Genomic DNA, 25,435 nt, shown 5'->3' with positions numbered 1-25,435 from the left:
TGATGCTCGGTTCTCTTCAGTGATGAGAACAGGTTTGACAATATGCGAGAGATACACGCACGCGATTGTGTATTTAGTAGACCTGTTCAGCTGCTGGCCACAGTGGCCGATCGGTTCTAGGCGCTACAGTCTGGAACCGCGAAACCGCTACGGTCGCAAGTTCGAATCCTGCCTCGGGCATGGATGTGTGTGATGTCCTTAGGTCAGTTAGGTTTAAGTAGTTCTAAGTTCTAGGGGACTGATGACCTCAGAAGTTAAGTCCCATAGTGCTCAGAGCCATTTTTTTGAACCTGTTCAGCTGCCTATTCCAGAGTGCATTCGCCCACAGGAACCACTCCCTACTCCAGGCTTCATGGTTTGGAGGGGTTGTCAGTGACAACTGGCGTTCAGATGGCATGTTTCTGAAGGGTAAATTAACCACAGTTCGCTGTAATAAGAAGGCCGTTAACCCCGTGCTATTTCCATTTCTTTGGCAGGAAAGTGATATTTTTTTTCAGGAGGACAATGCAATGCACCTACTTATCGGCAATGTCCTTTTCGTGGTGCACAGTAACTCTTCTGACCAGCAAGAGCAGAAAATCCCTCTTCAATGAAACACGTATAGGACATGATGAAGTGGCAATTTATTCCTTAGGGCCGGCAAAAACCATCTACATCTACATTTATACTCCGGAAGCCACCCAACGGTGTGTGGCGGAGGGCACTTTACGTGCCACTGTCATTACCTCCCTTTCCTGTTCCAGCCGAGTATGGTTCGCGGAAAGAACGACTGTCTGAAAGCCTGCGTGCGTACTCTAATCTCTCCAATTTTACATTCGTGATCTCCTCTGGAGGTATAAGTAGAGGGAAGCAATATATTCGATACCTCATCCAGAAACGCACCCTCTGGAAACCTGGCGAGCAAGCTACACCGCGATGCAGAGCGCCTCTCTTGCAGAGTCTGCCACTTGAGTTTGTTAAACATCTCCGTAACGCTATCACGGTTACCAAATTACCCTGTGACGAAACGCGCCGTTCTTCTTCGGATCTTCTGTATCTCCTCCGTCAACCCGATCTGGTACGGATCCCACACTGATGATCAAAACTCAAGTATAGTGTTTTGTAAGCCACCTCCTTTGTTGATGGACCACATTTTCTAAGGACTATCCCAATGAATCTCAACCTGGTACCCGCCTTACCAACAATTAATTTTATATGATCATTCCACTTCAAATCGTTCCGCACGCATACTCCCAGATATTTTACAGACATAACTGCTACCAGTGTTTATTCCGCTGTCATATAATCATACAATAAAGGATCCTTCTTTCTATGTATTCGCAATACATTACATTTGTCTATGTTAAGGGTCAGTTGCCACTCCCTGCACCAAGTGCCTATCCGCTGCAGATCTTCCTGCATTTCCCTACAATTTTCTAATGCTGCAACTTCTCTGTATACTACAGCATCATCCGCGAAAAGCCGCATGGAACTTCCGACACTATCTACTAGGTCATTTATATATACTGTGAAAAGCAATGGTCCCATAACACTCCCTTGTGGCACGCCAGAGGTTACTTTAACGTCTGTAGACGGATCTCTATTGATAACAACATGCTGTGTTCTGTTTGCTAAAAACTGTTCAATCCAACCACACAGCTGGTCTGATGTTCCGTAGACTCTTACTTTGTTTATCAGGCGACAGTGAGGAACTGTATCGAACGCCTTCCGGAGGTAGAGAATAATAGCATCTACCTGGGAGCCTGTATCTAATATTTTCTGGGTCTCATGAACAAATAGAGCGATTTGGGTCTCACACGATCGCTGTTTCTGGAATCCATGTTGATTCCTACAGAGTAGATTCTGGGTTTCCAAAAACGACATGATACTCGAGCAAAAGCCATTTTCTAAAATTCTACAACAGATCTACGTCAGAGATATAGGTCTATAGTTTTGCGCATCTGCTCGACGACCCTTCTTGAAGACTGGGACTACCTGTGCTCTTTTGCAATCACTTTGAATTGCAAAAAAAGTTGCAGACCACTTGGGACAAATGCGTCACAGGATGCCATTGGGCAACTTTATGATTGTTTGCACACTAGAATCCGAAAATACCATCGCCTGGGAGGAGTAGTCTGTGTACTGATTGGGAATCTTTCCTATGACAGGGGTGTCTTTCATTCTGTCTGAATTTGTTATCATGTACTTCTGCTAACGTCACTTTACTTGTTAGAAAATGACCTGGTTCTTGCAAGTGCTGCATTGTTCCCCACCAGTGTATGTAAGCACTAAACAAGGATAATTAATGCGGCAGCGGAAAGCGGTAGTCGCACTAGAGTGTGATGTTTCAGTGTTTTGTTAAGTCACGGTTGCTGGCTGGTTATTTGTCCTGTATGTGGAGACGTAACCTTGACGACCAGTTTGTGGTTTGTGAAAGTAACGTGCGTGCCACTAATTGGCTCCCCCCTCGCTTTACTTCTTCATACGATACGGTCGCCCAGCGACACATGAACAACAATACAACCACCTCCTAAGACTGTAGACTCCACACGCGATACACGTCATTCAGGTCAAGATAAAATAACGACAAAGGTAAGATACGACCAGCAAGTATGCTTCCTCTATCAATAGTTCGTGTGACTGTTTCCAAATTTTAGTTGATTCTGTGATCTACAACGGAGGTTTTCACTTCAAGTGCTCTACTGTCGCAACTAATAGCTCGAAACCAGGGACTTAATCCGAAAGTAGGAGAAGCGGATGTCGTGTCGCTCAGTACCCATGGACATGGGAACTCTGGGAAGTAAGTTGTCTGATTTTGCACGCCAAAGATATCTGTAGAGAGGACAGTAGCGCGATGAATACATTCACCTTGATCTCGAGCTAAAGGGTCAGTGACTGCAGACAAGGGATAACAGCCTGTAGTCGGTAAATCCTACAAGACCTGGTACCTGAGAAGAATGCCTGAGAGAGTCAGGCTGCATGCGGGAAACAGTTCTTCCTCTCTGTCCCTCCCACCAAAACTCTACGTACCTGTCTTCGTTTTTACTTTATTTTAATTCGTTAGTAATGCTAACTCGCTACATATCTTTACTCCGGAACAGAAAGGGTATCTGTAATCCACATATTAAATTTCAAGAATGTACTCAACAATGGGCACCCGTAAGCTGTACAAAATGTTTTAGTGTAAAAATATTTTGTTTATTTACAGACGCAATCACATTCTTAAGACACAGTCATAACCAGTTTCGGCCATACAATGACCGTCTTCAGATTCTAAGGGCGGCATACACTGAACACGGGTTTATGCGTTGCTAAACGTTTGACAGTGCATAAACCCGTGTTCAGTGTATGCCGCCCTTAGAATCTGAAGATGGTCATTGTATGGCCGTAACTGCTTATGACTGTGTTATAAGAATGTGATTGCGTCTGTAAATATACAAAAATTTTTTACAGAATAATCAATCAATCCACTAACAAAATGTAATTTTTTCCAAAATGTTATAGTTATTGCTACTTAAAATTATAACATTACATTAATTAGTTTTTTCCTAGTTTATTCTTCTCCAGGTTTCTTCAAATTTTAGTGTGGTGCCTGTCAGATATTTTACATCACTAGAAGAAGACCAAAGAATTTAACTGCAGCACTGTGCAACACATTTTGAGCTTAAGACAACTTAAATGTGGAGTAGCCAACGCCATTTCTTCATTTATTGCGATTGCGTAAATCACTGTTTCTTTTGAATTGCATTCGACTATTTCCAAACAAATTTCACTAGAGAACAAATATACTGCCAAATGATAGTAAAAATGCCCAGCTCCTTGCACAGATATCTACAAGGTGATCATGGCTCAGCATCACATATTCCTCTTACAGTTACTTTTTGAGCAATGAAGACTTCCTTTCTTTTAGCTAAATCATGACAGTATGGAATGAAAACATTTCAGTTGACTCTCTCCGCCATTTTCAATGATTCTAAGTGCGAACGTGGCTGAAATACGCTGTTTCAGGAGTTCGAAACTGCGCTTTTTCCAGATTTAACTCTCAGCAATACCAATTTTGAAATTTCCACCCTATTTAATATTTTCCCGTCATGTGTTACACTTATCAGAAGCATTATACACATAGTGGTGTAGAATTGAATATTCTGTGTGTCATTACTATTACTGTCGCCTGCAAGCATTCTTCTAAATAAAAACGTTTCTTTTGTTACATAAAAGAAAGATGTCTTTAAACCACATACAGGTGACACTGTTTTGTTATTTTTTGCTCTCAGTGTTTTTGATATCCAAAGATCTATATATGTAGGTAAACAGGGTCTCATCATGACGTAGGAAGACGGTGAGTGAAGCAGCAATCTCTGAAGTTGTATCCAATATGGTGACTCCTCTTTCTTAAATATTACGTAATACGTCATTAAAGTTATTAATGAAGATTATATGACTCATCGCTGTAGTATAGCATTTTCTGCCAATCAGATTTATGTGCGTCAGTTTATGGTATGATGATAGGACGGGGTAGTGACTAAGTGCTCTTGGACACCGATATCATTCACATAACCCCACGCGCTCAGTTCAAGTCAATGGGAGATTATTTACTGACTGTTAATCACAAGGAATTAGCTGCAGTGCACCCGTAAAATTTATGTAGAGGACTTTACAAACCTTAACGTTATTTCTCTGAGTAAGTGTAGCATACCACGAAACACCTTCAGTAACAACTACTTTTAAACGTCACAAACCGAACACCGTGAGTCAGATGTCACTGTGCACAACTTTACACTCCAGTAATTAATTTTCAGTATTCTATGATGTCACTTTTTATGTTTCTCATGCATCATGTTGCCATCTATCCGAACAAATGGCATTTCATGTTTCTCTCTACTAAACTCTTTTTCAACTACCTCAATGTCCCTGTTCGGCTGATAACACATTTATTTTAATTTCAATCGGCACAGCATCAATAAAATAGAAAATATAGATGTACAGTATTTTATATAACATAGATAGGATAGGTGAACGAAAGAAAAATAACAATATGTAATTAACCAAATTAAATTGCAGTACAAATGGGGTTGTCTGACCCACAAAATAATGTCGTACTATTAAAATACATTGAGATACTTACTGTGTTCTGTATCCTTTTTTGCGTTCGGTTTGTATACATACAAAAGAGCAACGCATACTGCATACTGAAACACGTGAATATTTTATTCATAATATTAACTGCGTATGGAACGGATATCTCCATAGACATTCCATGTTATTCACTTAAAACATACACCAGGAGGCGATATATCTTCTGTTTCTCACTTCCGAGGGGTGCGTTGCCTGCTTGCAGATTTCAGATGAATTTTGACTTTGATATTTGTTTTTTTTCTCTGTTATCTATTTACAGCACGATTGGAAAATGTAAAATTCTAAAGAGACGTGCATGAAGTCAAGAATCCCACTCGTGGCGATCTTATAAGTGAATAAGGCAAAACGTGTCGTAAATGTTTGTTATATTTATGCCTAGCACGTAGTCAAACTGTTAAAGTGAGGGAAGAGCCGTTTCCGCGGTAAAATAATGATTTACAGTGTCAGTAATGATTCCTAGTGTCAGTCTAAAACGTTTACGGTGGTCTAATTCGTCCCTACTTGAAGGTGGCTGTAAATTGATTAATTAGGAAACTAAGTAAGTAGACAGGCGATAAAACATAGGAAGAAAAAGGTTATCGTTAACATATTCGTATATTAGAATCAGGAACTTTCGCATTGCCGAGGACAGCCTCCGTAATACGAGGTGCATTCAAGTTCTAAGGCCTCCGATTTTTTTTCCCGGACTGGAAAGAGATAGATACATGCGCATTGTTATAAAAAGAGGCCGCGTTCATTGTCAATACGTCCCAGAGATGGCAGCACCGTACGGCAGATGGAATTTTACCGCCAGCGGGGAGAATGAGAACTGTTTTAAATACTTAAAATGGCGACGTTTTCCTTACTAGAACAGCGTACAATCATTCGTTTTCTGAATTTCCGTGGTGTGAAACCAATTGAAATTCATCGACAGTTGAAGGAGACATGTGGTGATGGAGTTATGGATGTGTCGAAAATGCGTTCGTGGGTGTGACAGTTTAATGAAGGCAGAACATTGTGTGACAACAGACCAAAACAACCTCGGGTTCGCACAAGCCAGTCTGACGACATGATCGAGAAAGTGGAGAGGATTGTTTTGGGGGAATCGCCGAATGACTGTTGAACAGATCGCCTCCAGAGTTGGCGTTTCTGTGGGTTCTATGCACACAATCCTGCATGAAGACCTGAAAATGCGAAAAGTGTCATCCAGGTGGGTGCCACGAATGCTGACAGACACCACATGGCTGCCTGTGTGGCATGTTGCCAAGCAATGTTGACTCGCAATGACAGCATGAATGGGACTTTCTTTTCGTCGGTTGTGACAATGGATGAGACGTGGATGCCATTTTTCAATCCAGAAACAAAGCTCAATGGAAACATACAGATTCACCGCCACTAAAGAAATTTCGGGTAACCGCCAGTGCTGAAAAAATGATGGTGTCCATGTTCTGGGACAGCGAGGGCGTAATCCTTACCCATTGCGTTCCAAAGGGCACTACGGTAACAGGTGCATCCTACGAAAATGTTTTGAAGAACAAATTCCTTCCTACAATGCCACAAAAACGTCCGGGAAGGGCTGTGCGTGTGCTGTTTCACCAAGACAACGCACCCGCACACCGAGCTAACGTTACGCAACAGTTTCTTCGTGATAACAACTTTGAAGTGATTCCTCATGCTTCCTACTCACCTGACCTGGCTCCTAGTGACTTTTGGGTTTTTCCAACAATGAAAGACACACTCTGTGGCCGCACATTCACCAGCCGTGCCTCAGTGATTTTCCAGTGGTCAAAACAAACTCCTAAAGAAGCCTTCGCCGCTGCCATGGAATCATGGCGTCAGTGTTGTGAAAAATGTGTACGTCTGCAGGGCGATTACGTCGAGAAGTAACGCCAGTTTCATCGATTTCGGGTGAGTAGTTAATTAGGAAAAATATCGGAGGCCTTAGAACTTGAATGCACCTCGTAGTACAGTCTGAACCAAGAATTCATTACAGACAACATCTGCGTCTACATTTAACTCTACATACACACTCTGCAAGCCACCATACGGTGTATGGCGTAGGGTACCCTGCACCACAATCAGTCGTTTCCTTCCCTGTCCCAGTCCCAGATAGAGCGAGGGGGAAACGACTGTCCGTATGCCTTTGTATGAGCCCTAATTTCTTATCTTCATGGTTCCTATGCGAAATGTATGTTGGCCGTAGTAGGATCGTTTTGCAATTATCTTCAAATGCCGGCTCTCTAAACTTTCTCAGTACTGTTCTTCGAAATCCCTCCAGGGATTCACTCTTGATGTGAATGGAAAGAGTAGACTGGATAGAAACACGGATGGATTATTTGGAGGGACCAAATACTAAAGTCATTGGTCCCATCGGATTAGGGATGGATGGGGAAGGAAGTTCGCCGTGCCCTTTCAAAGCAACCATCCCGGCATTTGGCTGGAGTGATTTAGGGAAACCACGGAAAACCGAACTCAGGATGGCCGGGCGCTGGTTTGAAGCGTCGTCCTCCCGAATGCAAGTCCAATGTTCTAACAACTGCGTCACCTGTCTCGGTCCACTAGAGCTCATGATGCTTGTGCGAGACACTTGCTTGCTAATGCAACCTCTCCCTTTGTGTTCTGCCCTACGGCAGGTCTTGCCATGGGGGAAGCCTCGTTAGAGAGGTCCACATCATGTGCGTCTAGGGAAGTGATTCCAGTGGTGGTTTCCGTTTGTCTTCCACTGGTGATGATGAAATGATAATGAGTACAACACAATACCCAGTCCCTGAGCAGAGATTATCTCCGGCACTACCGGGAATCGAACCCGGGCCCCTTGGTGTGACAGACCACCGCGATGAGCACTCAGTTATCGGGGTGGACTGATAGAAACTACTTGTAACAAATCTAGCAGCTCGCCTCTGAATTAATGGCTACAGAGTAGTGGACGACGTGTCGTTACTCTAGAAGTTAAATTTCACCCCCCTCCCCCCACCTCGTCACGCGTTCAAACAGTCCCACTTTATCGCAGGTGTTATTTAATGACCAGCAACAGTGTAATGAGGCTTTAGGGGGCAAGCGCCTGATAACCGAATGCGATAACCGTTGGCATCTTCCGATCAAGTAACTGCAGACGTGGCTATCGAAAAAATTGAATAGTGTGAGACGGCCGTGTGCCACATTTTTATGACCTTGGAATCCCCTCTCCTACGTAAGCTCCTGACGTCAACAATTGGGTTACGTACCGGACGTATGGAATGAGAATAGACAAGAAAAAGACTAAAGTGATGGTATGCAGTACAGGAGCAGAATATGAAACTCCGAGAATTAGAATTGGAAGAGAGGAGCTGGAAGTGATACAGGAATTTACTTACCTGGGAAGTAAAATCACAAGGGATGGTAGAAGCCGGAAAGAAATGGCGACCAGAATACAAAAGGCCAAAATTGCATTTAATCGGAGAAGGACCTTACTCACCAGCAACAACATCAGTCTGAAAATAAGGAAACGCATCATGAAAGGTTTCGTTTGGAGTGTGGCCCTATATGGATGTGAAACTTGGACAGTTGGAAGAGCAGAGAGAAGACGGCTAGAGGCCCTGGAGATGTGGTGCTATAGAAGGATGATGAAGATCAGCTGGAGAGACAAAGTAACAAATGAAGAGGTGCTTAGAAGAGTACAGGAAACCAGATCTCTGTGGAGGCACATCCAAACAAGAAGAGACAAACTTGTAGGGCACATCCTACGACACAACAATATCATTGGAACAATAGCAGAAGGAGTTATTGAGGGAAGGAATCGGCGGGGGCGACCAAGGATATCATACATGCAACAGATCATGAATGACGTTGGATGTAACACATATGTGGAAATGAAGAGGAAACCAGACAGAAGAGAGGAATGGCGCTCTGTTGCAAACCAACCTCAGGGTTGAACACTAAAGAAGAAGAAGACCAGACGTAGAAAGCATATAATGCTGTCGTTCCTTGGAGGCCTCCCATCCTGCCTAGGCACAAACCAACATAAGGGAGGTCGTTTCCTTTATCGAGCCGCGTCTTTGGGCAAGAAGGTGCAGTTCAAATTTTCAGCAGATTCTAGCTGCTGTCACAATTTTGGAGAAATTACTCTCTCATGTCAGTCGTATCACGGAGCCGATACTGCTCAGCGGCATGTAAGGAATTCAGCTGTGATCGTTTTCTCTCAAACTTTTATGTGGGAGAAATATTCGCATTTAAAGGTACTTAGACATAGAAATAAACGTAATACTGAAAAATGGAATCACTTGTGACGACGTGATAAATTTTCATAGTAACAGGAATCTGATTTTAATTAACTACGAGGTCTTATTTTGTTACGTGATCCCTCGAGTACGCTGACACTCGCGTCTCGGCACATAACGAGGCTGGTTCAGTGGGTAGTTTCACAGTCTGTCGTACCGAAAAGCCAATTTCAGCAGCTGTGTGGTTCAAATGGATCTGAGCACAGTGGGACTTAACATCTTAGGTCATCAGTCCTGTAGAACTTAGAACTACTTAAACCTAACTAACCTAAGGACATCACACACGTCCATGCCCAAGGGAATATTCGAACCTGCTACTGTAGAGGTCGCGCGGTTTCAGGCTGAAGCGCTTGGCCACACCGGCTGGCAGCAGCTGTATGCACAATGCGAGAACTAAAAAAGCAGTTAAACTACCAGCCATCGATAAGATGGACACGAAAATGAAGACCTTCACTATTATTGTGGCAGAAGTATAAATAACTGAATACGCGTGATAGTTTAAATTACTCACGTCACTATATGTGAACAAGTCAGTCACACAGTTTTGGCAAAATTGAATTAGAGACAATGTATTTAGAAGGGCATGTACTATTTTAATCTAGACTATGTCACAATGAACACCAGACTAGTTGTCGCGTACCTGACTTGCGCACTCTTCTCAGCAGAAAGGACATACAATGCCGGCAAAGAAAGTCACAGCTCCAAGAACGGGCTCTGCGACAGAAAGAAATTTGGTACGCGTGGTTCTACATCTAAAAGATGTTGTCTATAAAAGTTTCGCTCCAATAAAGCCACAGTGGTGCCACTAGCACCATTATGAAGGTGTGTGTTATTTACCTTTGAGGCTGGACATGGTGAATTGATGTTGGTCAAGAATACCCTTAAGACGATAAAGACACCATTATCAGTACCTCGCGAAGTATAAAGGAGGTCGTGTAATAGGGCTACGAGACGCTTCATGTTCCTTCTGCCATATTGCAGAAAGACTTGGCAGGAATTAGCGACTGTGCATGATTGCTTTCAGCGATTGTTACGGGAAAGTACGACCGCAAGTAAACCGGACTCCTAAGGCACGTAGCACTACCGAGAGGGAAGACCATCGGGTTCGGTGTATGGCTCTGGTGCATCGTATTGCATCTGCAGCTGCAATTTGAGTAGCAGTGAGAATCGCAGTGAAACAACGAACTGTTACAAATCTGTTACTATGAGGAGTTCTCCGAGCCAGAGTGTAGCGTGCAATCCGCTGACCCCAAACCCCCATTTTCCACTTCAGTAGTGTCAAGCGAGGGCTCATTGGATGGCAGGGTGGAGGTCTGTTGTGTTTTTCCATGTACAGCGGTTCTGCAGCGAGGCTGGTGATGGCCGTGTGTTGGTTACGAGAAGGCTAGTTTACGGCCTGCAGCCAATCTGTCTGCGTACTAGACACACTGGATATGTTCCAGGTGTTATGGTCTGGAATGTGATTACGGACTACCGCGGGAGCGCTGTTGTGATCACCCCACGCACCCTGACTGCAAATTGGTACGTCGGTCTGGTGACTCGACCTGTTGTGCTGTTATTCACGAACATCATTTCACGGAGTGTACTCGAACAGCAGAACACTCGACCATATAATACTATTGTAATGAAACGTGCTCTACAGAGTGTCGACATGTTGCATTGGCCTGATCGATCACCAGATCGTCTCCAATAGATCACATACGGGACATCATCGGACGACAGCTCAAGCTTCATCCGCAAACAGCGTTAACAGTCCCTATATTGACAGCCCAAGTGCAAAAACAAGTCTGGAACTCTATCCCTCGAACTGACATCCGTCACCTGTACAAAAACAAATGCACTCACGTTTGCATGCTTCCATTGAACTTCCTGGTGCTTGCGCCTGTTATTAATGTAGCCACATTTCACATCTGCAATGACTTACCTCTCACTTACATTATCCTGTGATCTTGCTCAGTTAATCACTAAAATATGTTACCTAGACAAATGTATTCCCGATACTTCATTGCTCTACATTAGTTTTTTTTGTGTTGCTTTTTTTTCGTCAGGGAGTCACAGAGGAACGGCCAAGTCCTCTCCACACACTGGAAAATGTCCTTCGATGAATGCATTCGTTCTTCATCTAGAGCGCCCACGAGTGTTCATTGCAAGCGGTGTGCGAACACAATTCTGGAGATTGAATGCAAGATGTTTGATAGAACAGAGGATTCCGTGGTTTCCGTAATAGGGGCGCGGACGTGTTTAGGCACAGGATGTGGCAACTGCTGAAAGTTGCTTGTCACAGTGACAACTTTCAAAACTGGTATTCCTTCTGTGTATTCTAAGCCGCAAACATACTACAAAGATGTTTCTGTACCAAACATTAGAATCCCGTAGCATGACAGTCTCCGTCCAACTTAGAAGAAATGCCTCAATTGAAAGCCTTTTGCCGATTGGTAGGTCTAGTGAGCGTGCAGCAAGTGTGAACGCCTGTTTCACAGTGAGTACGCCGTTCAAACATCACTAAGGGAGTCTAGGCCTGGTAGAAGCTTCTTGTCAGAGTGTCGCGGTAAACATAGGAAACGACCTCCGTAAAATCGTTTTAAACATGCCAGCGGGCCCTGTGACGTCATCTGCAAACTCTTCTCCAATACTGGGGAGCTGGAGTCAGACCACAAAGGAGGCTGCTTGCAAATCACTCCTGCAACCGTTTATAGAATTTCGCTCAAGCGTGTCGATCTCGTACCAAATAGGATTAACAGGAGATATTGAACGTGTACAGAGAAGGGCAGAACGAATGATCACAGGTTTGGTTGATCCGTGGGAAAGTGTCACAGAGATACTGAAGAAACAGAATTGGCAGACTCTTACTGACAGACATAAAGTATACCGAGAAATTTTACTAACAAACTTGCAAGAGCCGTCTTTAAACGATGACTCTAGGAATATGCTACAACTTCCGACGTATCCCTCACGTAGGGATCGTGAGGACAAGATTAGGTTAATTACATCACGCACGGAGACATTCAAACAATCATTCTTTCCGCACTCTATACGTGACTGGAATGGGAGGAAACCCTAATAACTGCTACCTTGGGACATACCTTCTACCATGAACTTCATGGTGATTTTCAGAGCACAAATGGTAAATGTGGATTTAGATGTAGATAAATTACGCGCAAGCAAGCAATTCAGCGACATCATTACACGAGTATCTTCACACTTCCCAAATCATTCTTTGTTGTTGTTGTTGTTGTGGTCTTCAGTCCTGAGACTGGTTTGATGCAGCTCCCCATACTCTATCCTGTGCAAGCTTCTTCATCTCCCAGTACCTACTGCAACCTACATCCTTCTGAATCTGCTTAGTGTATTCATCTCTTGGTCTCCCTCTACGATTTTTACCCTCCACGCTGCCCTGCAATACTAAATTGGTGATCCCTTGATGTATCAGAACATGTCATACCAACCGATCCCTTCTTCTAGTCAAGTTGTGCCACAAACTTCTCGTCTCCCAAATCCTATTCAATACTTCCTCATTGGTTATGTGATCTACCCATCTTATCTTCAGCATTCTTCTGTAGCACCACATTTCGAAAGCATCTATTCTCTTCTTGACCAAACTATTTATCGTCCGTGTTTCACTTCCATACATGGCTACACTCCATACAAATACTTTCAGAAATGACTTCCTGACACTTAAATCTATACTCCATGTTAACAAATTTCTCTTCTTCAGAAACGCTTTCCTTGCCATTGCCAGTCTACATTTTATATAATCTCTACTTCGACCATCATAAGTCGTAAGGTCAGTATTACCTCACGTGTTCCAGTATTTCTACGGAATCCCAACTGATCTTCCCCGAGGTCGGCCTCTACTAGTTTTTCCATTCGTCTGTAAAGTATTCGTGTTAGTATTTTGCAGCTGTGGCTTATTAAACTCATTGGTCGGTAATTTTCACATCTGTCGACACCTGCTTTCTTTGGGATTGGAATTATTATATTCTTCTTGAAGTCTGGGGGTATTTCGCCTGTTTCGTACATCTTGCTCATCAGATGGTAGAGTTTTGTCAGGACTGGCTTTCACAAGGCCGTCAGTAGATCCTATGGAATGTTGTCTACTCCGGGGGCCTTGTTTCGACTCAGGTCTTTCAGTGCTCTGTCAAACTCTTCATGCAGTATCGTATCTCCCACTTCATCTTCATCTATATACTCTTCCATTTCCATAATATTGTCCTCAAGTACATCGCCCTTGTATAGACCCTCTACATACTCCTTCCACCTTTTTGCTATCCCTTCTTTGCTTAGAACTGGGTTTCCATCTGAGCTCTTGATGTTCATACAAGTGGTTCTCTTATCTCCAAAGGTCTCTTTAATTTTCCTGTAGGCAGTATCTATCTTACCCCTAGTGAGATAAGTCTCTACATCCTTACATTTGTCCTCTAGCCATCCCTGCTTAGCCATTTTGCACTTCCTGTCGATCTCATTTTTGAGACGTTTGTATTCCTTTTTGCCTGCTTCATTTACTGCATTTTTATATTTTCTCCTTTCATCAATTAAATTCAATATTTCTTGTGTTATCCAAGGATTTCTACTAGCCCTTGTCTTTTTATTTACTTGATCCTCTGTTGCCTTCATTACTTCATCCCTCAAAGCTACCCATTCTTCTTCTACTGTATTTCTTTCCCCCATTCCTGTCAATTGTTCCCTTATGCTCTCACTGAAACTCTGTACAACCTCTGGTTCTTTCAGTTTATCCAGGTCCCATCTCCTTAAATTCCCACCTTTTTGCAGTTTCTTCAGTTTTAATCTGCAGGTCGTAACCAATAGATTGTGGTCAGAGTCCACATCTGCCCCTGTAAATGTCTTACAATTTAAAACCTGGTTCCTAAATCTCTGTCTTACCATTATATAACCTATCTGATACCTTTTAGTATCTCCAGGGTTCTTCCATGTATAAAATCTTCTTGCATGATTCTTATACCAAGTGTTAGCTATGATTAAGTTGTGCTCTGTGCAAAATTCTACCAGGCGGCTTCCTCTTTCATTTCTTAGCCCCAATCCATATTCACTTACTACGTTTCCTTCTCTCCCATTTCCTACACTCGAATTACAGTCACCCATTACTATTAAATTTTCATATCCGTTCACTATCTGAATAATTTCTTATATTTCATCATACATTTCTTCAATTTCTTCGTCATCTGCAGAGCTAGTTGGCATATAAACTTGTACTACTGTAGTATGTGTGAGCTTCGTATCTATCTTGGCCACAATAATGCGTTCACTATGCTGTTTGTAGTAGCTTACCCGCATTCCTATTTTCCTATTCATTATTAAACCTACTCCTGCATTACCCCTATTTGATTTTGTGTTTATAACCCTGTAGTCACCTGACCAGAAGACTTGTTCCTCCTGCCACCGAACTTCACTAATTCCCACTTTATCTAACTTTAACCTGTCCATTCCCCTTTTTAAATTTTCTAACCTACCTGCCCGATTAAGGGATCTGACATTCCACGCTCCGATCCGTAGAACGCCAGTTTTCTTTCCCCTGATAACGACATCCTCTTGAGTAGTCCCCGCCCGGAGATCATTCTTTACAAAATCATTCTTGACAAAATCGTATTTCCAAAATTCTACATGCTCTTACATCTCAGTGTTCTGTTAGCTATTTTCAGACCGTTCAGTCGTTCGATAAACACCCAGCTCCCTCACTGACTTCTCACTGATTGCTACAATGGCGACGACAGTGCTACTGTGAAGGAAAGATCACACCGCATGTACTCAGAACCTCTCTGGCATTCCATATCTACTACTGACAACTTCAGTTTGAAAAATATCCAGTGTACAGATATGAAGTATGATATATCGAATGAAAGGAGAGGTCATATCACTTTCGTTGAAAACTAAAGGTAAGCCAGAAACCTTAGAGTTTAGTTTAGTAGTGTCGTTCCATGAATGTTGTACATAGCATTCTACCTTGTGCGAGCGTAGAAATTACAATAAAGTTCCTATTCGAAGCTGCCTAGTTTAAAAACCAGTCTGGCGTTATTTAATGATGTTTACAATTAATGCTACAACGCTATGTCGTTGATTATCGGTGTTTTAAGAACTTCCTGAGAGACGATGATCCACCAACTAAGCGTTTCTAGATAACCATTGGAAAAGATCGTTAAATTTACGTATCATTAAGTGATCATAGTACTTTACTATATAAACAGTATCGGCATCAGTTAATTGCGTAGGAAGCCAACGCCGTGCCACCGTTCTCAGACTCGTTATACTTTCGGAATCACAGAGGAAAGGAGAGGAGTCAGTATATACTGCCGTAACAGTGACGCCTTGATCAGTAATGTATGCAATCCTTAACATTAGACTCATAGTAGCTCCATTTCTCCTCTCTAGTTCCGGATGCAGCGGCGCTGCTAATGTATGAGTTACGTGCAAAGTTGCTTTGAAGTCGCTTTCTGTTGATCATCCTCAGATTACATGTTACAGTTTTATGAAGAGATTGTGGCTCACTTCCTGCAGTTTGGCATGATATTATGTGCAATGCTTACACATCTTTAATAAGCATTTTATCTACGTTCAAACTTAAAATTCGCTTTAATCAGCTAAGGGCTCTTACCCTCGTCGAGGCTTGTGGTGAGGGTGGTTCAGTCTGTAGGGTCACAGAGTGGTGTATGCTGTGATGAAAAGCCGCGTTTGCCACACGGGATTAGCCGAGCGGTCTCGGCGCTGCGGTCATGGACTGTGCGGCTGGTCCCGGCGGAGGTTCGAGTCCTCCCTCGGGCATGGGTGTGTGTGTTAGTCCTTAGGAGAATTTAGATTAAGTAGTGTGTAATGTTACGGAATACCTAGACCCCGTGGAAGTCGCCTTTCGGCACGCTAGCGGCACGGACGTCTTGTTTACGTCCTCGCCGCGCAGGTCGCTCGCGGAGTTGTTTACGTGATTCTGCCGTCTTAGCGCGCTATATTTCATTCGACAGAGAATGGCTTATGCCCACCGAAAATCGACACTGAAGATTAGCTTTGCACCTGAATATGCCCGACCAAAAGCACTGGAAATCGAACAGTTTATCAGAGATGAAGTCAAGATTGACTGCAACGATCTTGTTGGCATCCACCTTTCTATAGTGAGCAGTGTGGTATACGTGAAATTGGTCAACGAAGACATATGTGAAAAAATTCTAGATGCAACTCGAAGTGGTCTTAAGTTCCGTCACTCTGATGGACACATCGGTGACGTAACTGTGGAACATGCGGGACTTGGACTGCGCACGATACGTGTTTTTGAACTCCCTTTCGAGGTGCCTTCAGAGGTAGTGGTATCTGCATTCCATCCATATGGAAAAGTGATTAGCCACACAGCTGAGAAGTGGGTTCAATTCACTACATACCCGGTTCTCAATGGAGTACGGCAGATCCACATAGAACTAACCAAACATGTGCCGTCCTACTTATATATTGGTGGCTGCCGTGCAATTATTATTTATGATGGACAGCCGAAGACATGCTCGGGATGTGGCAAAGAAGGACACCTCCGTTCCAGCTGTCTGCAGCGCAGAATCACACAGTTACCGCCTGGGGACCTGCCGGCTACGACCGCTCCGACGTCGCTACCGCTGACGTTTGTCGAAGCTCTCCATAGCGACCCCCGACCGCGAACACCACTGGCTCCTACTACTGGTACATCGTCGTCTCCGGTACTGCCTCAGGCTGTTGCGGACGGACCGACGCCCTTGCCTCCTCCTCCCGACGTGTGCAGTGGTGAGCAATCTCAAGGACAGGGGATGGCCCTTGACTCCATGATTGTGCCTACCGATGCTTTTGTGCCTGAACATCCGGATCCCCAGGCGTCTTCGGACACTGAAGATCACGTGCGCAAGCAACGGTCGCCGAAGAGACGTCGGAAACGGCGGATCGCCCCGTCTGAGACCTGCAGGACGCAGTCTCAAGACGATGAAGATCAAAATTATCAAGTTGTTCCCCCGAAGGACGAATCTATGGTGGAAGCACCAACTTGCACTCCGTCGGACGTACCACCATCCTTGCATGCACCAGGCGCTGTACCTATGGACGTTGAACAACAGCTGAGCCAGGACAACTCTTCCACCACCGACGTGACACTGCCTTCGGACTCTGCTGGTACTCCACTGGACGCACACCATCCACGCACCCTTGCGTGGTCTGACGATGTAGCCGACGAAACACCAACTAGTGAGACAGCCGCGAATGCCGCTGCTCCAGCCCACGACTCCTAATCGACAGGGTTACAGGATGGGGATGTGCAGCCTACTGGGACAACATTCTTGTTCGCTGCTGCTCTTCGTGCCTCCATGAGCGTCCCTGTAGTCCCAATTCTACGACAAGCTTACAGGATTGGCTCCATCAATGTCAACACCATTGGCACCCCTGTCAAACTACAATTGCTCCGTGATATGTTGAGGGCGTCGGACCTAGATGTTGCCCTTTTGCAGGAAGTTCGCCTGGCGACGTTTCCTAATGTCTATGGCTATGTTTCCTACCTCACGCCGTGTGCCGACGGTGGCAGTGGGACAGCTATTCTTTTAAAGGAAGGCATTGATGTAGATGACGTGATATACCTACCATCGGCTAGGGGTCTTGCTGTGACTTTCCACGGTGTTCGAGTCATCAATGTTTACGCTCCCTCGGGCACGGCCAAGCGACGGGAGCGGTCGCGATTCTATTCAGAACAGATCGCTCCTTTGTTTGTCGGACGCTACGACCATATTGTTCTTGGCGGCGACTTCAATTGTGTGTTATCCCAAAAGGACCAAGATCCCCATTTCACCACATGCCAGGAACTCAAGCTGCTTGTGCATGAACTGAAACTCACCGATACTTGGGACCGCGTGCATGGTGATCGGCCTGGGTATACGTACGTCACCAGCCATTCAGCAAGTCGTCTTGACCGTGTCTACGTGTCCCCAGGACTCGTAACTGCCACGCTTGACGCTGAGTTATGGCCTACCGCCTTTTCCGACCATATCGCCTATATTTGCACTGTTTCGCTCCAGAGGCAGAAGGTGTGGCGCGGTCGAGGCCTGTGGAAGCTGAATGTGGCCCATCTCAAGGATCCGGAATGTAGGCAGGTCGTAGAGACGACGTGGAACAACTGTGTGAGACGCCTTCCAGCGTATCCTTCAACACTTCGGTGGTGGATCGACTGCGCCAAGCCTGCTTTACGTCGTTCTATGATGAATTACGGTAGCGATAAAATGTTATGGCACCGACATACCATGGAATACTATTTCACAATTCTCCGGGAACTCTCAAACCTTGCCCCCTCAGTTCAACGACAGGTTGAAATTCAACGTATTAAGGCGAAGATAATTTCTCTTATGCGTCACCGCCTTGAAGGCACAGTAGTACGCGCAAGATGTCACGAATGTGTACCAGGAGAGCTCCCGTCCATGCAACATGTTATCCGAGAGAAGCAGCGGTGTCGTAGAAAGTTGATCAACGCCCTCGACATGCCAGATGGTCGTCGATTGACGTCCCAGAATGACATCGTAAGAGCCTTTGTGGATCACTACAACGAGTTCTATGCAGCAGAGGACCGGAACGTGGCGGTAATGTCTGATGTCCTCCGTTCCTTGACAGATACCCTGGACGAGTCTGCTGCGGAGATTCTCACGGCGACAATTACGGCTGATGACGTCGCCGATGCTCTTCATAAGGGTGCGGCAAACAAAGCCCCAGGTCCAGATGGGTTCCCGCTGGAGTTTTACCACACATTTCATGACATCATGGGCTCACGCTGGACTGCGATGTATGAAGAACTGATGAACCCTGACTTTCCTCTCCCACCCGAATTCGTAGAAGGCTTGCTTATCCCGGTCCCCAAGCCATCGGGAGGTCGAGGAGTGGAACATTATCGGCCGCTGACCATGTTAAATTGTGACTTCAAGATTTTTACCCGGATTCTTGGCGCTCGCATTAGGCGCGTCGTCCCTCAAGTTATCTCTCTGGATCAAACGTGCTTTGGAGGTGATAGTAACATTCAGACGGCACTCAGCGATTACCGTGACGTTATAGCCCTGACCATGACCTGTCGCAGTCGTGGTGCCTTAGTGACAGTGGACTTCGACCACGCCTTTGATAGAGTGAGTCATGACTTTCTCGAAAACGTACTCCGAGGGATGGCCTTTCCCCACAGATTTATACACCACGTCTTGCGGCTTCTCCGAGGTGCCACGTCGCGGGTGCTGGTCAATGGCCGTGTGGCGGGCCCTATTAACGTCATGCGGTCGGTCCGTCAAGGATGTCGGCTGTCGATGCTGCTTTTCGCCATTGCCCTTGAGCCACTATTACACGGTTTGAGGAGCCGGTTGACAGGCATAACAATGAGGGGGACTTCTTTCATCTGCCGCGCCTATGCAGATGACTTGGTGTTCTTGGTTCTATCGGAGGATGAAGTGCGAGAGGCACTGGCGTAGATCAACCAGTACGGGGCTGCTGCGGGCAGCCGTGTGAACCTGACGAAATCTAGTGCTATGTCCGTCGGTAGAGGCCTTCCAGCTGAGAGTGTGGCACCATTGCCATTAGTGGACAAGCTCAAATGTTTGGGGATCACCTTCACGCGTGATATACAGCGCACGATCTCATTTAACTACAAACGCCTGCTTCAAGCTATCCGCACGAACGTTCGTGGCAACCTCCTGAGAGCATTGGACATGTTACAAAGGATGGATTTTGTTAACACTCATCTAGTCTCGCGACTACCCCATTTAGCACAGATTTTACCGATGCCAAAGGCAATGGCACACAGAATTCAGGCGGCGTTCGGCTACTTTGTTAGCGCGGGTCCGCTACGACACGCTGACACTTCCTCCTCGAGATGGCGGCCTCGGCCTTGTCAACGTACGAGCGAGAGCAGCTGCCCTTTATGTAAGTACGATGGTTAAATCGTGGATCCGCCGCCGAAACGGATTATCGGGAAACCTGATTGATGAAGTGGCCCCTCCCTCTCGAGTGGCACCCGTTGCAGTAGCCCATATTTCTTCCCCTCTCTCACATATCCGGACCTTTTTCATCGAATACAGTTATGTCCATGCCGACTTGCCTAGTACCAGACCCCCTATGGCACGTGATATTTACCGAATCATGATGAGAAATCACACTCGGAATGTTGTGGAAAGGCGATATCCTACGATCGCATGGCCCGTGGTATGGCGCTCTGTACACCATATACCTAGACACGAGCGCACGTGCGACCTGGTATTTGGTCGTTAATGGAAAATACATGACACAACTTCGTCTACATGCCATAAAAATGACAGATTCGCCGCTGTGTCCTCGCTGTCAAACGCTTGATACGGACGAACATCGACTGATGTGTGGATCTTCTGCAGAGGTGTGGCAGCTGATTCAGAAGATGCTTGCCTTTCTTCTACGTACGGCTCCCCATGCCATTACACCGAAATCTCTTCTGTTCCCAGATGAGACATACTTCCCAAGTACGAAGACCAACGCTGTGATCTGGATAAAAGGTCTCTCGATCTCTTATTTGTTCCATGAAGGTGATAAGAGTGTTCTTGATTTTTGGACATTCCTGCAAGATCGCTTTACTTTTCTCATGCACCATCCGCGATACCGTCAGTACTATGCCAACTTTTTGGGTAGTGCCTTCTTCGATCCCCCCTGCAGCTGGGGTGTCCCAGGTATGAGAAGATGACTTCAATGAGAGTGTGTAATACCAGGACTCAGTCCCATGTACCGGAAAATGCAATATTCTTCGTGAAGACGTGCCTGGAACATGCCTGACTGCCTTGGGATTCGGTGTGCGTCTACCCACAAGTTGGCGGGACGCGGATGCTGCTTTGTCTGTTCTGCCAGGAGGGCGTTTTCTTTAATTCCTATAATTCCCTTTCTATTTTATATGTTACTGATGGTAATTCCACATAATTTTTTTTTTTCGCCTGGAGGGCGTCCTATGTGATATGAACAAATATATGTAAAATAAAAAAAATTAATTAAAAAAAAAAAAAAGACTAGCGTCGCGTTTTCAAACTTTTGCACCCTGTGTTTGAAATCCGACTATTGCTTTTATTTTATTTTATTTCATTCTGTTATTTACCTACCAATGTCCGTAGAAGATTACTTTAAGAATGTGTAAAAAATAAATGAATGAGGAAATCTTAAAATAGTTTTCAGTGAAATTCCTGTTGTGTATCTTGTCAATAATATTGGTGGTGCATAAATTTCCCGGAAAGAGAAGTTTCGGTCGACCAGCAAGTATACCCACAAAAAAAAAAAAAAAAAAAAAAAAAAAAAAAAAAAAAAAAAAAAAAAAAAAAAAAAACCATGGTAGAGCACTTGCCCGCGAAAAAAAAAAAGGGGTGGCGTCTTTGACTCATAATCAAAACGTCTTCGGTCCCGGGTTCCATCCCCGCCACTTCCTAAATTTTGATAAATAATCAGAATTGGCGGCCGAAGACATCCGGCATAAGAAGTCAGCCTCATTCTGCCAACGGCCTTGTCAAAGGAGCGGAGGAGAGGTTCAGGGCACTCTCTTGTCCTAGGGGTGGGAAATTGCCCCTAAAGGCGGAAGAATCAGCAATGATCAACGACATGAGGATACAGAAGGCAATGGAAACCACTGCATTAAAGACACGTAACGTGTATCTACAGGACGTGTAGCCTGTAGTTGAAGAAGTGTCATGATGATCTCTCCATTGGCAAAAGATTCCGGAATAGTCCCCCATTCGGATCTCCGGGAGGAGACTGCCAAGGGAAGGTTAGCATGAGAAAAAGATTGAATAATCAACGAAAGGATAATGTTCTACGAGTCGGGGCGTGGAATGTCAGAAGCTTGAACGTGGTAGGGAAACTAGAAAATCTGAAAAGGGAAATGCAAAGGCTCAATCTAGATGTAGTAGGAGTCAGTGAAGTGAAGTGGAAGGAAGACAAGGATTTCTGAGCATCAGGTAATATCAACAGCAGCAGAAAATGGTATAACAGGTGTAGGATTCGTTATGAATAGGAAGGTAGGGCAGGGGGTGTGTTACTGTGAACAGTTCAGTGACCGGGTTGTTCTAATCAGAATCGACAGCAGACCAACACCGACAACGATAGTTCAGGTGTACATGCCGACGTCGCAAGTTGAATATGAACAGATAGAGAAAGTGTATGAGGATATTGAAAGTGTAATGCAGTATGTAAAGGGGGACGAAAATCTAATAGTCATGGGCGACTGGAATGCTGTTGTACGGCAAGGAGTAGAAGAAAAGGTTACAGGAGAATATGGGCTTGGGACAAGGAATGAAAGAGGAGAAAGACTAATTGAGTTCTGTAACAAGTTTCAGCTAGTAATAGCGAATACCCTGTTCAAGAATCACAAAAGGAGGAGGTATAGTTGGAAAAGGCCGGGAGATACGGGAAGATTTCAATTAGATTACATCATGGTCAGACAGACATTCCGAAATCAGATACTGGATTGTAAGGCGTACCCAGGAGCAGATATAGACTCAGATCACAATGTAGTAGTGATGAAGAGTAGGTTGAAGTTCAAGACATTAGTCAGGAAGAATCAATACGCAAAGAAGTGGGATACGGAAGTTCTAAGGAATGACGAGATACGTTTGAAGTTCTCCTACGCTATAGATACAGCAATAAGGAATAGCGCAGTAGGTAGCACAGTTGAAGAGGAATGGACATCTCTAAAAAGGGCCATCACAGCAGTTGGGAAGGAAAACATAGGTACAAAGAAGGTAGCTGCGAAGAAACCATGGGTAACAGAAGAAATACCTCAGTTGATTGATGAAAGGAGGAAGTACAAACATATTCCGGGAAAATCAGTAATACAGAAATACATGTCGCTGAGGAATGAAATAAAGAGGAAGTGCAGGGAAGCTAAGACGAAATGGCTGCAGGAAAAATGTGAAGACATCGAAAAAGATATGATTGTCGGAAGGACAGACTCAGCATACAGGAAAGTCAAAACAACCTTTGGTGACGTTAAAAGCAACGGTGGTAAGATTAAGAGTGCAACGGGAATTCTACTGTTAAATGAAAGCCTCTATGAGGGTGAAGATTTGTCTGATGTGATAGAAGGATCGGAATTTAAGAGCTTTGGAGGACTTACGGTCAAATAAGGCAGAAGGGATAGATAACATTCCATCAGAATTTCTAAAATCATTAGGGGAAGTGGTAACAAAACGACTATTCACTTTGGTGTGTAGAATATATGAGTCTGGCGATATACCATCTGACTTTCCACACAATTCCGAAGACGGCAAGAGCTGACAAGTGCGAGAATTATCGCACAATCAGCTTAAAAGCTCATGAATCGAAGCTGCTTACAAGAATAATATACAGAAGAATGGAAAAGAAAATTGAGAATGCGCTAGGTGACGATCAGTTTGGCTTTAGGAAAAGTAAAGGCACGAGAGAGGCAATTCTGACGTTACGGCTAATAATGGAAGCAAGGCTAAAGAAAAATCAAGACACGTTCGTAGGATTTGTCGACCTGGAAAAAGCGTTCGACAATATAAAATGGTGCAAGCTGTTCGAAATACTGAAAATAGTAGGGGTAAGCTAGTGGGAGAGACGGGTCATATACAATATGTACAACAACCAAGAGGGCATAAGAAGAGTGGACGATCAAGAACGAAGTTCTCGTATTAAGAAGGGAGTAAGACAAGGCTGTAGCCTTTCGCCCCTACTCTTCAATCTGTACATCGAGGAAGCAATGATGGAAATAAAAGAAAGGTTCAGGAGTGGTATTAAAATACAAGGTGAAAGGATATCAATGATACGATTCGCTGATGACATTGCTATTCTGAGTGAAAGTGAAGAAGAATTAAATGATCTGCTGAACGGAATGAACAGTCTAATGAGTACACAGTATGGTTTGAGAGTAAATCGGAGAAAGACGAAGGTAATGAGAAGTAGTAGAAATGAGAACAGCGAGAAACGTAACATCAGGATTGATGGTCACGAAGTCAGTGAAGTTAAGGAATTCTGCTACCTACGCAGTAAAATAACCAATGACGGGCAGAGCAAGGAGGACATCAAAAGCAGACTCGCTATGACAAAAAAGGCATTTCTGGCCAAGAGAAGTCTACTAATATCAAATACCGGCCTCAATTTGAGGAAGAAATTTCTGAGGATGTACGTCTGGAGTACAGCATTGTATGGTAGTGAAACATGGGCTGTGGGTAAACCGGAACAGAAGAGAATCGAAGTATTTGAGATGTGGTGCTATAGAAGAATGTTGAAAATTAAGTGGACTGGTAAGGTAAGGAGTGAGGAGGTTCTACGCAGAATCGGAGAGGAAAGGAATATGTGGAAAACACTGATAAGGAGAAGGGACAGGATGATAGAACATCTGCTAAGACATGAGGGAATGACTTCCATGGTACTAGAGGGAGCTGTAGAGGGCAAAAACTGTATAGGAAGACAGAGATTGGAATACGTCAAGCAAATAATTGAGGACGTAGGTTGCAAGTGCTACTCTGAGATGAAGAGGTTAGCACAGGAAAGGAATTCGTGGCGGGCCGCATCAAACCAGTCAGTAGACTGGGACTGATGACCTTAGCAGTTAAGTCCCATAAGATTTTACACACATTTGAACATTTTGAAAAACTGTGTTTCAGTAGTTACTTGCACATTATTCTACTCTTTCACCATACTGCGTGTATTTTGCATCCTGCATTGAACTGTTGCGTTAAGCTTTGAAGATTTTCTGCCTTTAGAGCGACTGTTATACATAGTATATACATCACTCAAAACTGCAATTGGCGGAACCCTCTTGCCAATTCTTTGGATGTTTCTCAGGCCTTTCATCCAAGATGGTTCCAATTTCTCTTTACATTTCCGATTTCTAAATACAAAAACTTAGCAGAGCTGTGCATGCGCATTGAGCATTACGGTGGATTATTGAAATGTCGTTAAAACCAGGTTTTGAACCTATTGTTTGTGAATCAGTTGTACAACTCATTCAAATATTAATTTATGCTCACCATTCTTTTGTTTCGCAAAGTAAGTTGTATGTACATTTTAAAACGTTCATTTCCTTTCAAATAACAGCCAGATAGCGTTATAAAACATTTTTGGGTCTAAACTGTATGCAGAAAAGA

General features: G+C 44.2%; 1 protein-coding gene across 1 annotated transcript in view; it reads left to right on the top strand.

Annotated features, from left to right (window-relative positions):
• LOC126355309 (uncharacterized) overlaps positions 1-25,435 on the top strand; it is an 852,583-nt gene that overhangs the window by 536,771 nt on the left and 290,377 nt on the right. The gene's annotated exons all lie outside the window — the stretch shown is intronic.

Source organism: Schistocerca gregaria, chromosome 3 (assembly GCF_023897955.1).
Source record: "Schistocerca gregaria isolate iqSchGreg1 chromosome 3, iqSchGreg1.2, whole genome shotgun sequence".
Classification (NCBI taxonomy): domain Eukaryota; kingdom Metazoa; phylum Arthropoda; class Insecta; order Orthoptera; family Acrididae; genus Schistocerca; species Schistocerca gregaria.
Note: the sequence above shows the minus strand (reverse complement) of the source record. Positions and strands in the feature narration are given on the sequence as shown.